This window comes from Cibotium barometz, chromosome 46, assembly GCF_041138505.1.
Source record: "Cibotium barometz isolate CiBa-2024 chromosome 46, ASM4113850v1, whole genome shotgun sequence".
NCBI lineage: Eukaryota > Viridiplantae > Streptophyta > Polypodiopsida > Cyatheales > Cibotiaceae > Cibotium > Cibotium barometz.
In genome coordinates, this window is record NC_141091.1 from 39,141,203 (window position 1) to 39,162,098 (window position 20,896).

Consider the following 20,896-nt stretch of genomic DNA (forward strand, 5'->3'; position numbering starts at 1 on the left):
TGAATGATATGGGATAGGAATGGATGTAAATGTGTATGTGAACGGATGTGAATGTATATGTGAAGAATGGATATGGGATGTGAATGTATATGTGAAGAATGGATATGGGCTGTGAATGGATGTGAATGTATATGTGAAGAATAGATGTGGATGTGTATGTGAAAGAATGGATGTAGATGTATGTGAAAGAATGGATGTGTATGTGAAAGAATGGATGCGGATGTGTATGTGAAAGAATGGATGTAGATGTATGTGAAAGAATGGATGTGGATGTGTATGTGAAAAAATGTAGTCCCATACTTAGAAAAGTGCTTGCCCTTTTCCTCAAATGATCCTTAAGAAAACGCTCATAAAAACAAGTAATCCAAATCTCACTAGAATGGTTCCAAACTAGATAGGGACCCTTTAATATCTGATATAAGGACTATATTTGGTGTGAGTGTACTTAGGCTCTCCTTAACACGTTTGTCTAGTCTGATTTGAAATAGACCAAAAAATGGGAAGAGTTTTAGAACTAGGTGTGGAAATTTGATAGATTTCTAAGCCAGGCCAAATCTCCCATCTAGAGTCAAAACTCCAAAAAGTGACTAGCTCATGTTGGTGTATGTGTATTGAGCTTACAAAGTCTGTCTAATTGGGTTTTCAACCAAAAGTTGTGGTCAGATAAGGAAATGCAAGATTTTTGGCTCGAACTTAACCAAATTTTCTGCCAAGAACATGTGAGTGGGGAAGGTTCTTGGTCCACCACTCTGTTTTGGGGGTAAACTAGGTCAGATTAGTACTAAACTTGGTAGGCAACTAGTCCATATTATGGACAACAGCACTGCTCTGTCACTTGAGATTACTCTCATGTAAAGCCTTTTCCTATTTTTAGCTTGGTTTAAAAATGCAACTAGCCTTTTCCTATTTTTAGCTTGGTTTAAAAATGCAACTAGCCTTTTCCTATTTTTAGCTTGGTTTAAAAATGCAACTAGCCTAATTTTCAGCTCTAACAACAATTGAATATAGCAATTAAATGTGAAAGATTTTTGGTCTAGTCTATTTTGGAAGCAAATTAGATTAGATTGGCACCAAACTTGGTAGGCAACTAATCCATATAATGGACAACACTACTAGAAAAATAGGTCTGAATAGCTCCAAACTTGGTAGACAGCTAGTCTATATAAGGACAACACTGCTAGCACTTAAGATTTCTCTCCCATAAATCCTTTTGCTATTTTTAGCTTGCCTCAGCAGAAATGCAATTGGCTTAGGGAACCTACAATGGCCATGTCAGAATGGGACCAAAATTGGCATGCGTGTAGTGTAAGTGCCACCGAGACAGGATGGGATGACAGGCTGTGTGACAGCCATTCTAGAGACTGGCATAGTTATAGCACCAGCTCATTTAGTTGGGTTCATACTATAGAGAACCCTGGTATGTATTTGGTTCGTTAAGACCTCCGTTTTTCAGAAAGCATGCGATTTCGAGCACTCCAGGTAAGTCATCAATTCTATTTGCAGAACTCTATTTTAAGAACTGCAGGAAGACAGATTGGTTGTGTAGACATTATGTGTGCTGCAAGGAGGTTAAACAGTTGCCATTGGGTGTATGTATGCACATTGAGGCCATTGGTTGTGACATTTGAGTGTAGTACAGTACTGTTGCAGAAAATATAGCAGTTTGTGCAGGACAAACCAGAGTGCTGTTTCTGGTAAATTTGTGTGTCTAGCAAGATCTCAAATGATGGCATAAACCAGATTGTTGCTAAGAAGCTTGACAAGAGAAATTTCCATGCTTGGAGGTTCAGGTTGACAAATTTCCTGATGGAAAAGGGTTACTGGGACTACATAGAAGGTGAGCGCATGAAGAGGCACCGGAGATACCGGAGATCAATCCAACTGCTACAAATGTGAAAGAGTTCAAGGATTGGAACCAAGGAGCCAAAAAAGCTATGTATTGGCTCTCTATCAGTATACAGGACACCATGATTCGGCACATATAGGATGCCAAGTCCCCCAAGGAGGTGTGGGACACCTTGGTAAAACTCTATGAAACGAATACCAAGGCACGAAAGATCAGTTGAAGAGTGAACTTCATACTATGGAGAAAAAGAGTATGTCTGTGAATGAATATGCATTGAAGATCAAGGGTATTGTGGAATCCCTTGCATCTATTGGCATTGAAGATCAAGGGTATTGTGGAATCCCTTGCATCTATTGGCATTTCAGTAGATGATGATGATAAGGTGGAAGTCTATCTACGTGGTCTCGGGCCACAATACAAGGCGTTCAAGATGTCTATTCAGACTCAAGAAAACATTCCCAATTTCACAGATTTGGTGTCTATGTTGATTATAGAAGAGAAGAGCTAGGGTAAAGACCAACAGTCTTCACAAAAAAAAAATAGTTCAGAGCAACAGGACATCTACACAAGTTCACGAAGAGGACGAGGTAGAGAAGGCCATGGACGCGGCCAAGGAGGTGGCCGAGCAGGTAATCAGAACTATGGCCAGCAGAGCAGCAACAACAACAGTCCCAGAATTCACAACAACAACAACAACACACAGGTGGAAGAGGCCAATTCTCAGAGGTAGGGGGAGAGAGGTCACGAAAATTGGCAAAGGCAGTATAATGATACACGTGGATGCTTTTATTGTGGTAAGCTTAGACATGTGCAGGCAGATTGTTATAAGAAGCAAGCTGACATGCAAAATGGAAAATTACAGCAAAACAACTATGCATCCTCGAGCATAAACAATGAGGATAATGAAAGGTTGTTTGTTATGCAGCATGTCGTTATGCCATGTCTGAAAATGTTGAAGCAACACATAAAGATGATGTATAGTACGTTGATTCAGGTGCGTCGAACCACATGACAAGTCATGGTTGGGGAGTGGTTTAAGGAGATAAAAAACCTTGAAAGACCAGGTTTTGTAGAAACAGGGGATGACACTGCTCATCCAATTGCCCATGTTGGAGATGTGCCATTGTCTATGCAGGATGGCAAAGTGAAGTACCTTTTGCAGATGTACTTCATGTTCCAAACATAACAAAGAATCTGGTTTCAGTTGGCCAAATGATTGAGTAGGGTTTGCAGGCTCGGTTTAACCTTGATGGTTGTTATATTAAAGACTTTAAAGACAAGTACAGGTTGGTTGCAAAAGGCAATAGAGTGGGCACAATGTTTACATTAAATGTAAACATGCCTGAAGTGAGTGTTGCGATGTTTGCAAATGGTTCACGAATTGTTGCAGACACAGACATTTGGCATAAAAGAATTGGACATGTGAATGTGCAGAGAATGAAGTCTACGCAGACTAAAGGAATTGTGACAGGGCTACCAAAGTTTAAAGTTGAAGGTATGCAGAAAATATGTGAAGCATGCCAATTTGGAAAGCAAACAAAGCATGTGTTTCCACGTGATAGAAATATGAGCAGAAATGCACTAAATGTTGTGCATGCAGATGTATGGGGTCCTGCAAAGACCATGTCTATGGGAGGCTGCAGGTATTATGTAACATTTATTGATGGACCACACAAGGAAAATGTGGGTATACTTCATGAAGGAGAAGAGTGAGGTGTTCACTCATTTTCAGAATTTCAGAGTTACGGTTGAAAAGCAAACAGGGAAACATGTAAAGTGCCTAAGGTCAGATGGAGGGGGAGAGTACTTCTCCAATGATGAGTTCTCTGAATTTTTGCAGAAGAATGGTATTCAGAGACAGTTTACATGCAAATACACTCCACAGCAAAATGGAGTTGCTGAGCGAAAAAACAGGCACATTGCTGAGATTACACGAGCATTGATGGGAGAGAAGAATATGCCGCATAGCTATTGGGCTAAGGTTGTTTCTACAGCAGTTTACATCATGAACAGGACTCCAACTACAACCATACATGATGTAACTCCAGAGGAGAGGTTTACTGGCAGAAAACCTGATTTGTCTCAACTGAAAGTCTTTGGATGCATTGCATATGTGCATGTGCCAGATGAGCTGAGAATTAAGGTGGATCCAAAAGCTAAAAAAATGTGTGTTTATTAGGTATTCCCTTGAGCAAAAGGGATACAGGTGTTATAACCCTGTTACACGTGAGTTGAGGGTAAGCAAGGATGTTGTTTTTGATGAGATGATCAGCTGGTATGCTGCTGAAAAAGAAGCTGTTGGGGCTTATGTGAGTGGAAATGTGGTTTCACAGAATGCAAGTCACCAATCACAGTCTTTGAGTGGACCAGGAGAGTCCTCATCTAGTGGTTCAGATAGACCATGGAGTGGCAGGCTGCGTCATAATACCAGTCCTGCAAATGTGATTAGTACATCACATAAAGGCAAAGAGAAAGTAGTTGAGCCCCTTAGTATGCCTGACATTTTTGCAGGGCATTCTCATGCTGATGGAGAGTCTAGTGGCTCAGAGATGAGCCTTGATGAGGATCTTGGGATACCAGCTATGAGAACACCTGGTGTAAAGAAGGCTATGGAAGCCATGAATACAAAGCTGCGAAGATCTGGAAAGTGAAGAATCATGTGCAAAGGTTTACCTATGATGGTTATGTGGCACATCACTATGCATACATGGCAAAAGTTGTATAGGTTGTAGAGCCCACATGCATTGATGAGGCTTGGAAATGTGTGTTGGGAGAAAGCTATGCATGAGGAGATGGATGCACTATATGGAAATGAGACTTTGGATTTAGTGCAATTACTTGAAGGCAAGAAAGCCATTGGATGCAAGTGGGTGTACAAAGTAAAACATAACAGTGATGTAAGCATAAGCAGGTACAAGGCTAGATTGGTAGCCAAAGGATATGCGCAGACATATGGCATTGATTATGAGAAAACTTTCAGCCCAGTTGCCAAGATGACAACAGTTAGAATTGTGATAGCAGTGGCTGCGTCAAAGCGATGGTCTTTACATCAGATGGATGTAAAGAATGCATTCTTGCATGGGGATTTGCAGGTAGAGGTGTATATGTTGCAGCCACCTAGTTATGAGGATGTGAGTCACCCCGAGCATGTTTACAGGTTGAAGAAAGCCTTGTATGGCTTAAAACAAGCACCAAGAGCATGGTCTGACAAGATTTTTGAATATCTTGTCACTATTGGCTTCCATGTAGCCAATGCAGATTTCTCGCTGTATGTGAGACACAGTGATAAGAGGGGTTGTGCTTGTTGTCATCTATGTAGATGACCTCATCATTACGAGGGACCATGATGCAGAGATCTTTGATGTAAAGATCTTGCTTAGATAGAAGTTTGAGATAAAGGATCCGGGGGAGCTCAGATATTTCTTGGGCATTAAGGTGATTAGGTCACCACATGGTATTGGATTAATGGTATTGGATTACTACAGAGACAGTATGGCTTGGACATGTTGTCCAAGTATGGTATGACAGGCTGTAAGCCTATCTCAGTCCCATTGGATCATAATCAAGTTGAGTGCAGATTCAGGAGAGATTTTGGAGGATCCTACTATGTATAGGTGCATAGTAGGAAGCTTGATACATGACGATCACCAGGCCAGATTTGAGCTATGCTATTGGGTTGGTGAGTCAGTTTATGCAGGTTCCTCGGAGGCCGCATTTGGATGCATTGAAACGCATACTGAGGTATGTGAGATCTACTTTGCATTGTGGACTATTTTATGAAACTGGGACATAGATATGTGTACATGGGTACAGAGATGCTGATTGGGCTGGTAGTATCTCAGATAGAAGATCTACTAGTGGCTTCTTGTTTTCTTTGGGGAGCGCTGCTGTGACTTGGAGCAGCAAGAAGCAGCCTACGGTTGCTCTATCCAGTACAGAGGCCGAGTATAGAGGTGTTGCTATGGCAGCATGTGAGGTAGCTTGGTTGAGAAAGCTACTTGCAGATTTTGGTCTATCAGTGGATAGATAAGTTGTCATTTTCTGTGACAACATTAGCGATATACAGTTGGCCAGGAACCCAGTTTTTCATGCTCGCACGAAGCATATAGAGGTCCACTACCATTTTATCAGAGAGAAGGTTTTGGCAGGAGACATTGACCTTGTTTATGTTAGCACATAGGATCAAGTCGCTGACATCTTCACCAAAGCATTGGGTACAGAGAAGCTCTACAGATTCAGGGCTTCGCTTGGTGTACATGAGATGGAGTTGAGCTCGAGGGGGAGTGTTGAGATATCGAGCTCATCTAGTGAGGCGGTGGACACTGATGACCCGCCTGGGGGATAGGCCCCACACTTACACCACTGGCATGGTTGGTGACATCATGGGTGATATGCGGCCAGTGGGATGACAAGCTGTGTGACAGCCATTATAGAGACTGGCATAGTTATAGCACCAGCTCATTTAGTTGGGTTCACACTATAGAGAACCCTAGTATGTATTTGGTTTTGCGTACCTTTTCATATTATGTGTACTCTTATCTTTGTATATGGTGTGTTAAAAGTGTTGTGTGAAGAAGAAGAAGAAGATTTTCAGCCTCTCACCTTGTGTGTTCCCTTTTAGGGTTTTGTGAGTGTGTGTGTGCTTTGCAAGAGCTCAAGCTCTCTTCTCCCCTGCATCTTTTCAATCTAAAATTAGATCACCAAGGTAAGAGATAGAATTAAGCATAGAAAACTAACATCTATGGATAGTTTCTTAATCTCGGTTTCTTAGATACACATGATCTCATTTTGAGTTGATTCTTAGGAAGACCTTAACAAGGTGAAAAGTCTCATTTTGAATTGGATATATAAGGCCAAATCACTAAGGCTAGGTGAAAGTGGGCCCTAAATTACTTTGAAAACTCTCCTAAGTTGACTTAACTTTCAAGCAACACACTTGAGTATTGACAGATCTTGTGGTGAGTTGATTACCGGTGCTATGATTAACACCATTGGAGCTCTGGAACTACTTTTTCGTTACAAAACTGCTACTTTTAGCAACGTAAAAAATGCAGCAACAAGTGAGGTTACCACCAAAAATTACAAAATGTCTAGCAATTGTTTTAGCACTGCCCTAAAGTCAGTTTCCTAAAGTCGGTTTGTAGAAAAAGTTCATGGAGCCAGGCATGGAAATCCAAGAGTTCTCTATGACCGGTTTGCATTCTAGCCAGTGCACAAAAATCAATTTTTGACTAGCCAAGTTCAAGGTACGTGCATATGGTTTTGTCCATGCAAAACCCTTTTCAATTTTGGTTCACTGGCTAAATGTTATGGCCAGTTGTAGAAATCTGTAATTTCCAGCTAAATCTCATCTTTTCAAACCAAAATTTTAGCCATGACAAAGTGCTTTTTGGAGGGTTTTTGATCCAATACATTCACAAGGCAAACTAAGTTTGTTTGGCATAGGACCATATTTGTAGATTGTTCGTATAATGTTTAACAATGTTCTCACCTCATACCCTTTTTTGGCTCTTCATCTACTATTTTTAGCCAGGCATGAAAACCAAGCATGTTTAATAATCACCTCATACCCTCTTCTCTACTCTTCATCTACTATTTTTAGCCAGGCGCATGAAAACCAAGCGTGTTAACAATGTTGTCACCTCATACCCTCTTCTCTACTCTTCACCTGGTGTTTCTAGCCAAGCATGGAAACCAACCAAAAAGGGCACCAGGGTAGGCCAAAAATCAAACTTGTTTGTTTGGGGCCAACTTTGGACTTAGTAGCAGTAACACCATGTAAAGTTGGTTTCCAACTTAGTGGATCCGAGAGTGAGTTAGAGCTAGGCATGGAAACTTGGCTTTATGGGCTAATTTCTTGGCTTGGTCTACTCTCACACCCAGGGACTCCATTTAAGGTTCCAATTTGATGGCTAGGTAGTCCCTAGGTTGGCCTAACTCTGTGCAAATCCTCGCCCTAAGAATAGATAAATCTATGGTCAGGATTTAGAAAGCCTTTGGAAGAGGGAAAATCTCATAAATATCAGCCTTTAAGCTTTGAAAAAGCCTTTGCTTTTGACTCAAGCAAAGAAGACTCAAAAAGCAAGCCATGTTTACCAAAGGATCTATGGATCGACAATGTTATAAATGCAAAACTAGTACATGCATGCAAGTAACAACAAAATTTACCAAAGATTCTAACCCAAAGAGTATCTTTCACTTAAGGTCTAGTACAAAATGCTAACAAGCATGCTATTTCTCCAATTGAATCTAGAGAAAACCTTAAGGCAAGATTTCAATAAGATCTAACTACTTACTTGTGGTTCTCAAGATTGTTGTGTAGAATCCATAAAGATCGTAGCCACTCTTGCTTTCGTTGTCCATAAATCCACTTGTATGTCCATACTTGGTTTGCTTGTATAGAATTGTGAATTCAAAACAAGATTAGTCCACCGAACTAAAGCAAAGATAGTGAATCCATGTCCAGCTCATAGACTCCATGAGGACTTATTACATTCATCATAAACTGACCATAAGGTATGTCACTAAATGACTCTAGTGCACCGTGGGTGAAAAGAAGGATAGAATGCTTACCAATACTTACCTGCCCACACTAGTCTTGACACTCAAACTATGTTGGAGAAGTAGTATGTAACTCAAAAGTTAAGAATCAATTCACATTCAAGAACAAAAAAATGGGGTATGCATGGTTGGAGATATTGGGATAATCTCCAAGCAAAAAAAGATGCAAAAAAAAGATGAGGTTAGAATTTATACCTCAATTTACCACTCCCAATGGATGTCAAAATGTCGTAAGCCGTTTCTATGCATCAACCTAGCAAATGCAAATACAACTAGGTGGCTTTTGGTATCATGTTCACACTAGTGAAGTAGAAAGGATATCATGTTCACACTAGTGAAGTAGAAAGGATATCATGTTCACACTAGTGAAGTAGAAAGGATAGAAGGATAGAATCTCTTACCTCATGCCCACCATCGTAACATGATCGTGTCCTTCTCTTGCTTCACAATTACAATAGTGAGTTAGTTCCAAAAGCTAAGAAGTGACCAGAATCAAGGCAAACATACATGAAAATTTAAGTGCAAAGATAAATAATCATGCTCTAGATAGTAGTGATAGGATTAAGAAATAACAAGTCCAAATGCACATACCTATTCACTCTACAAGGAGACAAAGATAATCAAAGCTTTTTACAAAGAGATTTTCACTCTCTATACACTCTGTTACATAGTAACAAAGTGAAAAAACTTTAATTAGTCCTAATTTGAACAAGTTAAACCCTAATCCTAATGTCAAATATATGAAATAAGAGCTAATGTAGGGTAGATTACAATGCATAACTTGGCTAAAAATATTTATTTTTTATAATAGATTACAATGCTTAACTTAGCTAAAAATATCTTTTTTTTTATGTCACATTATTTGGTCTATCTAAAGTCATAGGCTTGTAGAGGTCAATCCCTTCATGATTCTAAAGGTGGTCTCAGATTTCAAACTCCGAAAATTCAACTTATGAGTAGAACAAGTTTCATTGTAAATTAACTAGATAGTGATGATTTTGATTAATACCTAATTAATCATTAATTAATCTTAAAAATATAAATACAAAGTGATAATACTTCTAATACAATGTAATTAAGCACTAATTAACTCACATTAGGCACTTTTTTACAATACTTATAGAGAGCTAACAGAAACTATGTCACCTCCTAAATCCATTAAAAAAATCACATTATATACACACATCTAACCATTAAAAAAATAAATCATTAACAAAACCGCCCAAAAAAAAAATCTAACAAAAAAACAAACAAAACACCACCCAAATCCTTGGGTGAACCTAAACTTATCCTTTCTTTTCTCCTTCCTCACCTTAATGTGTCTTCATATACTAAGACCAAAAAGAATAGAAAGATACAAGGAGAATACCACATGGGCTAAGAAGGTCACCCTGATTCCCTTGAAAAGATGCAGGGGGGAAGAGAGCTTGAGCTCTTGCAAGCACACACACACACTCACAAAACCCTAATAGAGAACACACAAGGTGAGAGGCTGAAAATCTTCTTCTTCTCTACTCAACACTCAACACACCATATACAAGAATAAGAGTACACACCAATATGAAAGGTACTCAACCAATACATACACGGGTTCTCTATAGTGTGAACCCGACTAAATGAGCTGGCGCTATAACTATGCCAGTCTCTAGAATGGCTGTCACACAGCCTGTCATCCCACTGGCCGCATATCACCCAAGATCTCACCAACCATGCCAGTGGTGTAAGTGCGGGGCCTATCCCCCAGGCGGGTCATCAGTGTCCACCGCCTCACTAGAGCTCGATATCTCAACACTCCCCCTCGAGCTCAACTCCATCTCATGTACACCAAGCGAAGCCCTGAATCTGCGGAGCTTCTCTGTACCCAATGCTTTGGTGAAGATGTCAGCTACCTGATCCTCTGTGCTGACATAAACAAGGTCAAGGTCTCCTGCCAAGACCTTCTCTCTGACAAAGTGGTAGTGGACCTCTATGTGCTTCGTACGAGCATGAAAGACTGGGTTCCTGGCCAACTGTATACTACTAATGTTGTCACAGAAAATGACAACTTGTGTATCCACTGATAGACCCAAATCTGCAAGTAGCTTTCTCAACCAAGCTACCTCACATGCTGCCATAGCAGCTCCTCTGTACTCGGCCTCCGTACTCGATAGAGCAACCGTAGGCTGCTTCTTGCTGCTCCAAGTCACAGCAGCACTCCCCAAAGAAAACATGAATCCACTGGTAGATCTTCTGTCTGAGATACTACCAGCCCAATCAGCATCTGTGTACCCATGTACACATATCTCTGTCCCAGTCTCATAGAATAGTCCACAATGCAAAGTAGACCTCACATACCTCAGTATGCGTCTCGTCATGTAGATCAAACTTCCTACTATGCTCCTGTACATAGTAGGATCCTCCAAGATCTCTCCTGAATCTGCACTCAACTTGCCATTCTGATCCAATGGCACAGAAATAGGCTTACAGCCTGTCATACCATACTTGGACAACATGTCCAAGCCATACTGTCTCTGCAGTAATCCAATACCATGTGGTGACCTAATCACCTCAATGCCCAAGAAATATCTGAGCTCCCCCAGATCCTTCATCTCAAACTTCTGTCTAAGCAAGATCTTTACATCAAAGATCTCTGCATCATGGTCCCCCGTAATGATCAAGTCATCTACATAGATGACAACAAGCACAACTCCTCTATCACCATGTCTCACATACAATGAGAAATCTGCATTGGCTACATGAAAGCCAATAGTGACAAGATATTCAGAAATCTTGTCAGACCATGCTCTTGGTGCTTGCTTTAAGCCATACAAGGCTTTCTTCAACCTGCAAACATGCTCGGGGTGACCCACATCCTCATAACCAGGTGGCTGCAACATATACACCTCTTCTTGCAAATCCCCATGCAAGAATGCATTCTTTACATCCATCTGATGTAAAGACCATTGCTTTGACGCAGCCACTGCTATCACAACTCTCACCGTTGCCATCTTGGCAACTGGGCTGAAAGTTTCCTCATAATCAATCCCATATGTCTGCGCATATCCTTTGGCTACCAATCTAGCCTTGTACCTGTTTATGCTTCCATCACTGTTATGTTTAACTTTGTACACCCACTTGCATCCAATGGCTTTCTTGCCTTCAGGCAATTGCACTAAATCCCAAGTTTCATTTCCATATAGTGCATCCATCTCCTCATCCATAGCTTTCTCCCAACACACATTTCCAACAGCCTCATCAATGCATGTGGGCTCAACAACCTGCACAACCTTTGCCATATATGCATAGTGATGTGCCACATAACCATCATATGTAAATCTCTGCACAGGGTTCTTCACTCTCCCTGATCTTCGTAGCTTTTCATTCATGGCTTCCATAGCCTTCTTTACACCAGGTGTTCTCATAGCTGGGATCCCAAGCTCCTCATCAAGGCTCATATCTGAGCCACTAGACTCTCCATCAACATGAGAATGCCTTGCAGAAATGTCAGGCATACCAAGGGGCTCAACCACTTTCTCTTTTCCTTTACGTGATGTACTAATCACATTTGCAGGGCTGGTATTATGACGCAGCCTGCCACTCCATGGTCTATCAATAGACCCACTAGATGAGGACTCTCCTGGTCCACTCAAAGACTGTGATTGCTGACCTGCATTCTGTGCAACCACACTTCCACTCAAATCAGCCCCAACAGCTTCTTTTTCAGCAGCATACCAGCTGCTCATCTCATCAAAGACAACATCCCTGCTTACCCTCAACTCACGTGTAGCAGGGTTATAACACCTGTATCCCTTTTGCTCAAGGGAATATCCAATAAACACACATTTTTCAGCTTTCGGATCCAGCTTGGTTCTCAGCTCATCTGGCACATGCACATATGCAATGCATCCAAAAACTTTCAGATGAGAAAAATCTGGTTTTCTGCCAGTAAACCTCTCCTCTGGAGTTACATCATGTATGGCTACAGTTGGAGTCCTGTTCATGATGTATACTGCTGTAGAAACAGCCTCAGCCCAATAGCAATGCGGCATATTTTTCTCTTCCATCAATGCCCGCGCAATCTCAGCAATGTGCCTGTTTTTCCGCTCAGCAACTCCATTTTGCTGCGGAGTGTATCTGCATGTATACTGTCTCCGAATTCCATTCGTTTTCAAAAATTCAGAGAACTCATTGGAGAAGTATTCTCCCCCTCCATCTGACCTTAGGCACTTGACATATTTTCCTGTTTGCTTTTCAACCAAAACTCTGAAATTCTGAAAGTGAGTGAAAACCTCACTCTTCTCCTTCATGAAATATACCCACACTTTCCTTGTGTGGTCATCAATGAAAGTGACATAGTACCTGCAGCCTCCCATAGACACAGTCTTCGTAGGACCCCATACATCTGAATGCACAACATCTAGTGCATTTCTGCTCACATATCTGTTACGTGGAAACACATGCTTTGTTTGCTTCCCAAATTGGCATGCTTCACATATTTTCTGCATACCTTCCACTTTAAATTTTGGCAGCCCTGTCACAATTCCTTTCGTTTGCATAGACTTCAATCTCTGCACATTTACATGTCCAATTCTTTTATGCCATATGTCTGTGTCTGCAACAACTCCTGAACCATTTGCAAACATCGCAGCACTCATTTCAGGCATGTCTACATCCAACGTAAACATTCTGCCCACTCTGTTGCCTTTTGCAACCAACCTGCACTTGTCTTTAAAGTCTTCGACATAACACCCATCAGGGTTAAACCTAACCTGCAAACCCTGCTCAATCATCTGGCCAACTGAAACCAGATTCTTTGTTATGTTCGGTACATGAAGTACATCTGCAAGGTACTTCACTTTGCCATCCTGCATAGATAATGGCACATCTCCAACGTGGGCGATTGGATGAGCAGTGTCATCCCCTGTTTCCACAAAACCTGGTCTTTTCGGGTTTTTCATCTCCTTGAACCACTCCCCATGACTCGTCATGTGGTTCGAAGCGCCTGAATCCACATACCATACATTATCTTTTTGTGCTGCATCAACATTTTCAGACATGGCATTCACAACATGCTGCATAACAAACAACCTTTCATTATCCTCATTATTTCTGCTTGAGGATGCATAGTTGTTTTGCTGCACTTTCCCATTTTGCATGTCAGCCTGCTTCTTATAACATTCTGACTGCACATGTCCAGGCTTACCACAATAATAGCATTCACGTGCATCATTATATTGCCTTTGCCAATTTCCACGGCCTCTTTGACTCCCCTTGCCTCTGAATCTGCCTCTTCCACCTGCGTGTTGTTGTTGTTGTTGTTGATTCTGGGACTGTTGTTGTTGTTGCTGCTGCTTCTGGCCATAATTCTGATTACCTGTTCGGCCACCTCCTTGACCGCGTCCACGGCCTCCTCTACCTCGTCCTCTTCCTGAACTCGTGTAGAAGGCCTGTTGCTCTGAACTGTTTTTACTTTGTGAAGACTGTTGGTCTTCACCCAAGTTGTTCTCTTCGATAATCAGCATAGACACCAAGTCTGTAAAGTTGGGAATGTTTTCCCGAGTCTGAATAGACGTCTTGAACGCCTTGTATTGTGGCCCGAGACCACGTAGACAGACTTCCACCTTGTCATCATCATCTACTGACACACCAATAGATGCAAGGGATTCCACAATACCCTTTATCTTCAGCGCATAGTCATTCACAGACATGCTCTTTTTCTCCACAGTATGAAGTTCATTCTTCAACTGTATCTTACGTGCCTTGGTGTTTGTTTCATAAAGCTTTACCAAGGTGTCCCACGCCTCCTTGGGGGACTTGGCATCCTGAATGTGCCCAATCATGGTGTCCTGTATACTAATGGAAAGCCAATACATAACCTTCCTGGCTCCTTGGTTCCAGTCTTTAAACTCTTTCACATCTGCAGCAGCAGTCGGATTTATATCCGGTATCTCCGATGCCTCTTCATGCTCACCTTCTATGTAGTCCCAATAGCCTTTTCCCATCAGGAAATTAGTCAACCTGAACCTCCAAGCATGGAAGTTATTCTTGTCCAGCTTCTCAGCCACAATCTGTGTTATGCCATCATTAGACATCTTGCCAAATACACAATTTCACCAGAACCTGCACTCTGGTTTTTCTGCACAACCTGCAGTATTTTCTGCACAGCGGTACTGTTGTACTCTCAAATGTCACAACCAATGACTTCAATGTGCATACATACACCCAATGGCAATTGTAGACCTCTTTGCAGCACCCACAGTGTCTGCACAGTCAATCTGTCTTCCTGCAGTTCTTAAAACAGAGTTCTGCAGAGAATCGATGACTTACCCGCAGTGCTCGAAATCGCCTGCTTTCTGAAAAACGGAGGTCCAGACGCGCCTGAAACGCGTTTTAGGCCTGAAAGTTTCAGTCCGTAGGACTATATAGTTGCCCTATAGCTTCACTCCCGCGAAGAAAGCTCCTCAATCGGAGATCGTTTGCCGGTGCCTCCCGTAGAGCTCCCGACAAGGGTGTAGTCACCAACACAATAGGGAAGAGTAGTTGCAGCTCTTACCCTCGTACCGCTTCCTGTGGTTCTCTTGCTTGCAGCTCAGCCCTTAGCACGAACCAGGCCCTGATACCATGAAAAGATGCAGGGGGGAAGAGAGCTTGAGCTCTTGCAAGCACACACACACACTCACAAAACCCTAATAGAGAACACACAAGGTGAGAGGCTGAAAATCTTCTTCTTCTCTACTCAACACTCAACACACCATATACAAGAATAAGAGTACACACCAATATGAAAGGTATGATAAAAAACAGAAGCAGGATGTAACACACACAAGAGAAGCAAACCCTAATCCATAATCATCAACCATAAAGAAGGAGAGAAGCCATAGTCACCATCTCTCTCACACACACAAAGGAGAACACAACATAGTGTTATGTCCACACTACAAAGTAAACCTAATGTAATGTCCACACACACTATGACCAGCTGGACACGCGGTCATTTATGTCTCACACATGTTCCTACCTAATCTGCCAGCACATAGCATAGCTGGCTCACACTGACATCGAGCTTGAATCTCAACAGCCCCTCTCAAGCTCATGATGTACTGCCGATGAAGATGTAGATGAGCTTGGGATATCAACACTCTCAACACTCCCCCTCAAGCTCATCCCATGTACTCCCAACATAGTCCGGAAGTACTCAAACTTCTCCCTGCTAAGTGGCTTCGTGAAGATATCAGCCACCTGCTCATCAGTCTTCACATAGTGAAGATCAACTGTACCATCCAGCACCTTTTCTCTGACAAAGTGATAATGGACCTCTATGTGTTTGGTCCTCGCATGAAATACTGGATTCTTTGCCAACTGCATACTGCTCATGTTGTCACAATGTATGACAACTTTGCCATCAAGAGGCTCACATAAATCTGCCAAGAGACTCTTTAACCATATAGCCTCACAAGTAGCAATGGCTGCACCTCTGTACTCAGCCTCTGTACTGGATAAAGCAACTGTAGGTTGCTTTTTGCTACTCCAACTCACCACAGCACTACCAAGTGTAAAAGCATATCCACTAGTAGACCTCCTGTCATATGCGCTACCTGCCCAATCAGCATCTGTGTAGCCATGTATGTCCAAGCTTTTACCACTCTCATAGAATAAACCATAATGTGCTATGGTTTTCACATATCTCATGATGCGTCTCACTGCATCCAAATGTGGTTTCCTGGGGCTCTGCATAAACTGGCTCACTAGCCCCACTGCATAACTCAAATCTGGGCGTGTGATAGTCATGTATATGAGACTACCAACCATCTTCCTGTACATAGAAGGATCATCCAATTCCTCGCCATAATCAGCCCGCAATTTCACATTTTGCTCCAATGGTGTACTCATAGGCTTACACCCTGTCATGCCATACTTTGCCAACATATCCAAGGCATATTGGCGCTGTACTAACCAAGTACCTCCATGATCTTTCACCACTTCAATGCCAAGGAAGTATCTCAACTCACCAAGATCTTTCATGTCAAATTGCCCACTCAAAGCTTTCTTGACATGCATCACATCTGCACTATGATCACCTGTAATAATCAAGTCATCCACATAGATGACTAGTAAAACAATCCCATGCTGTGTCTTCTTCACATACAGTGAAGAATCTGCTGTAGAAGTCTGAAAACCAAGTGAGATAAGATATCTGCTCATCTTATCACTCCAAGCACGAGGTGCTTGCTTTAGACCATACAATGCCTTTTTCAACCTGCATACGTGAGTGGGATATCTAGGGTGTACATACCCTTCTGGCTGTGCCATGTATACTTCCTCTTGTAAATCTCCATTCAGAAATGCATTCTTAACATCCATCTGATGCATTTCCCAGCCATTAGCTGCAGCCATAGCAATGACTGCTCTCACTGTGCCCATCTTAGCCACTGGGCTAAACGTCTCATCATAATCCAATCCATGGGTCTGTGCATAACCCTTTGCTACCAATCTTGCCTTATGTCTTTCAATAGAACCATCAGATTTGCACTTCACTTTGTAAACCCATTTACATCCAATAACATTCTTATCCTTTGGTAGTGCAACCAAGTCCCATGTATCATTATGGACCAATGCGTCCATTTCCACATCCATTGCTTTTTCCCATACATGCTCTCCAACAGCCTCTGTATAGCATGTAGGTTCCACATGCTTCACCATAGATGTCATGTATGCATAGTGCATACATGACAAAATCTCTGTATGTCATGTAGGTTCCACATGCTTCACCATAGATTTTGCTATGCATAGTGCATAGCAAAATCTCTGTATGTCAACCTGTCAACAGGATATCTGACCCTCTGGGATCTCCGCAATGCATGCAGGTCACTCTGTACACCTGTAACTCGAGCATGTGGTGGCACATATCTGTCCTGCCTAACACCAGGTGTGCGTACAACAGGTATCCCTAGCTCCTCATCCAAACTCTCTGAGCTAGAGGACTCATAACCTGTGATCCCAATTCCCTCGACTTTCTTCTTGCCTTTATCCATAGCACTACTCCCAGTGCTCACACTCTCATGTCTCAGACGTCCTGACCATGGACGTACACTGCTACTACTCTCAGCTTCTGCTGTCTGCTGGCCCAGACATAGTAGTAGAACTAGAACTTGCTTGTGATGGTGGCAAGTTCACAGGCACATTCGCCTCAAGTGTGTCAATGACTCCCTCATCTTTGGCTTTATACCAACTAGCAAGCTCATCGAATACAACATCTCGTGAGATGACTACTTGTCTAGTTTGAGGGTTATAGCATTTGTAAGCTTTGCGATCCTGTGCATATCCAACAAATACACATTTCTCTGCCTTAGGATCCAATTTCCGTCTTCTTTCATTAGGCACATGAACATAAGCTACACATCCAAAGACTTTAAGATGTCCAATGTCTGGCCTATAACCTGTGAGCCGCATCTCTGGCGTGCTTCCATGAATGGCTGCTGTAGGTGTTTTGTTCAATATATAAACTGCAGTAGCACATGCTTCTGCCCAATAGTAATCTGGCATGCTCTTTTCATTAAGCATCGCCCTTGCCACTTCACATATAACTCTATTCTTCCTCTCAGCCACACCATTCTGCTGAGGTGTATACCTGCATGTCAATTGTCTCCTTATTCCATGCTTCCTCAAGAAATGCTCAAAGGCCTTTGAGGTGTATTCACCACCTCCATCTGTCCTCAGACATTTAATCCAACAGCCATACTGCTTTTCTGCAAAGGCTTTGAAATCCATGAATTTTTCCAATACTTCACTCTTCTCCCTGAGAAAGTATATCCATGTCATCCTGCTAAAGTCATCAATGAATGTAACATAGTATAAACTGCCTTTGATAGATGGGTTTTGTGCAGGACCCCATACATCACTATGTACGATCTCAAGTGGCCTGTTACTCATATTTCCTTCTCTAGGAAATCTCAATCTTGCCTGCTTCCCAAACTGACAGGCTTCACAAACATGCATATGTCCATCATATTTGAACCTAGGCAATCCATTGACTATGCCTCTTGTTTGCATGTTCTTTAATCTCTGTATATTTACATGGCCAATCCTCTTGTGCCACATATCAATATCCTGTACCACATTCCTGCTCTTTGAGAACATGGCTGATTTTAGCTCAGGAATTCCAGCATCCACCAGCTTAAACAGTCTTCCTTCTTTCTTGCCTTTAGCAATCACTCTACATCCATGTTTAAAGTCTTCAACGAAGCATCCATGCTCATTGAATCTAACCTGTAATCCCTTTTCTACCATTTGACCAACTGAGGCCAAGCTTTTAGTGATCGAAGGCACATACAGCACATCTGACATAGACTTTGTCTGACCATTATGCATGACCAATGGTACACTTCCAACATGTGTAATGACATGCTGGGTATCATCACCTGTTTCCACATAGCCCTTCACATCCATTGGCTTCATGTGCTCAAACCATTCTCCATGACATGTCATATGGTTTGATGCTCCTGAGTCCATGTACCATGTATCATCATTCTCAGCATTTGTTGTCATAGAACCCACAACATGCTTCATGGCAAACAAATGATTTGCAGTTCCATCATTGCTACTTGATGCATAGTTGCCACCATGTTGTGCATAGTTTCCACCATAATGACCACCACGTTGTGCTCTTCCCCCTCAAATCATTCTGTTTGCGAAAGCAATCTCTCGCCATATGACCATATTTGCCACAATAATGGCATTCCACATCTTGCATAGAATTTTGTTGGCCTTGCCAACGTCCTCGTCCACGGGGGTTACCTCTGCCTCGCTGAGGTGCATAACCACGACCACCTCGAGCACCATATGAAGGCTGAAAATTCTGCTGTGGAGGCCTATCCTGCCATCCACGACCATTACCACCACGTCCACGTGATGCGAATCTCCCCCTGCCTCGAAAGCCTCTAGATGAGTAAAAAGCTTGATTTCTTGCATGTTCATCATTGCTTGACGAGGATGCACCACCTGTAACACTCATACCACCAAGGCCAAGCTTCAATTCTTCCACAATGAGCAATGACACAAGCTCATTAAAGTCTGGCATTCCTCCCAACCTTACTGAGATGGAAGTGTCAAAAGATTTGTATTCTTTGCCTAAACCACGCAACGTGAGTGCAACCAAATCATCATCATCCATTGGGGCATGGATTGATGACAAGGAATCAGCATAACCCTTGATTTCCTGAACATACTCATGTATACTCCGATTCCTTCGTGTTACACTGTGAATCTGTTGCTTTAGTTGTATCTTCCTGGCACCAGTGTCTGTCTCATACATTCTGCACAAGATACCCCATGCTTCTTTCGGTGTATCTGCATCTTGGATGTGAATAAGCAAGGCATCTGTTACACATATTGAAAAATAATGCAACACCTTCGAGGACCGCTCTACCCATTGCTTGTGAGCCAGTAACTGAGCATTATTTGGTTGAGGAGGTAGGTATGGCTCCGGGTCTTCCTCCGAGACAAGACTCCACAACCCTTTGCCTTTCAAAAAACTCTTCATTCGAAACTTCCATACTTGAAAGTTAGTGCGATCAAGCTTCTCTCCAACAATCTGTATCGGACCATCTCCCATTGTTGCAAAAAAATAGAGTAGATGTACCCTTTCGATCACAATGTACGAAGTACCTGTAATGCTCCAAATCTCTTCAAATCACATCAAATGCTTGCAAATTGTGTGCATTAACATCCCACAATGGTTCACCAACAATGTACACTCGATTAAAGTTGAAATCAAATGAAACTCCTTCACAAAAAATTTTCTGGTTTTTTCTCGCCAGTAAATTCTCGCCAGTAACCAGTCAAGATTATGCTCTAAATCCTTCAAATCTTGTCCAAATGCAATGATTCAACTTGCATTAGCTTCCCAACACATTGCTCCAACATATCCTAGAAGGGTTTGATCCAATTCTTCAAGGGGAATGAGAACCACCAAGTTTTGTAACCTCTGGTTTGAATTTTTCTGCACCTGTCAGGTACCACCTCTCACTAAAATTGCTCTATCTCCTTCAAATCTTCTCCAAATCCAAAACTTTTTGATTCAAAAGTTTAGCAACTCATAGGACTCTACTTGTACCAGAGGAATTTGGCCAATTTGATATAGGCAAAGATTAATGCCTTGATTAAAAATGCTCTGTTTCTGGACAGAATTTCTGCAAACCTGCACACCTCTGATAAATCACTTCAATGAGCTCCAAATACATGAAATGAGCTGCAACCAAGCATCACAAGGCCTTAGCAATGTATTTGCTAAACTCTCCAAGCTTTAAAGCATTCAATTTGGTGTCCAAATGAGTGAATTAGGATGTAATCTTATCAAACTCTTCAGAAATCTGCATAGAAAAGCGCCGCCTGCTGTTGTGGGCTGTAGAGAGAGGGGAAATCAAAATTGAATAGATAGGCCTCTTAGCAATGACCTAATCTACCTTGGGTATGAAGGGTTTAGCTCAATTTTGCCTCTAGCTCCTGCAATTG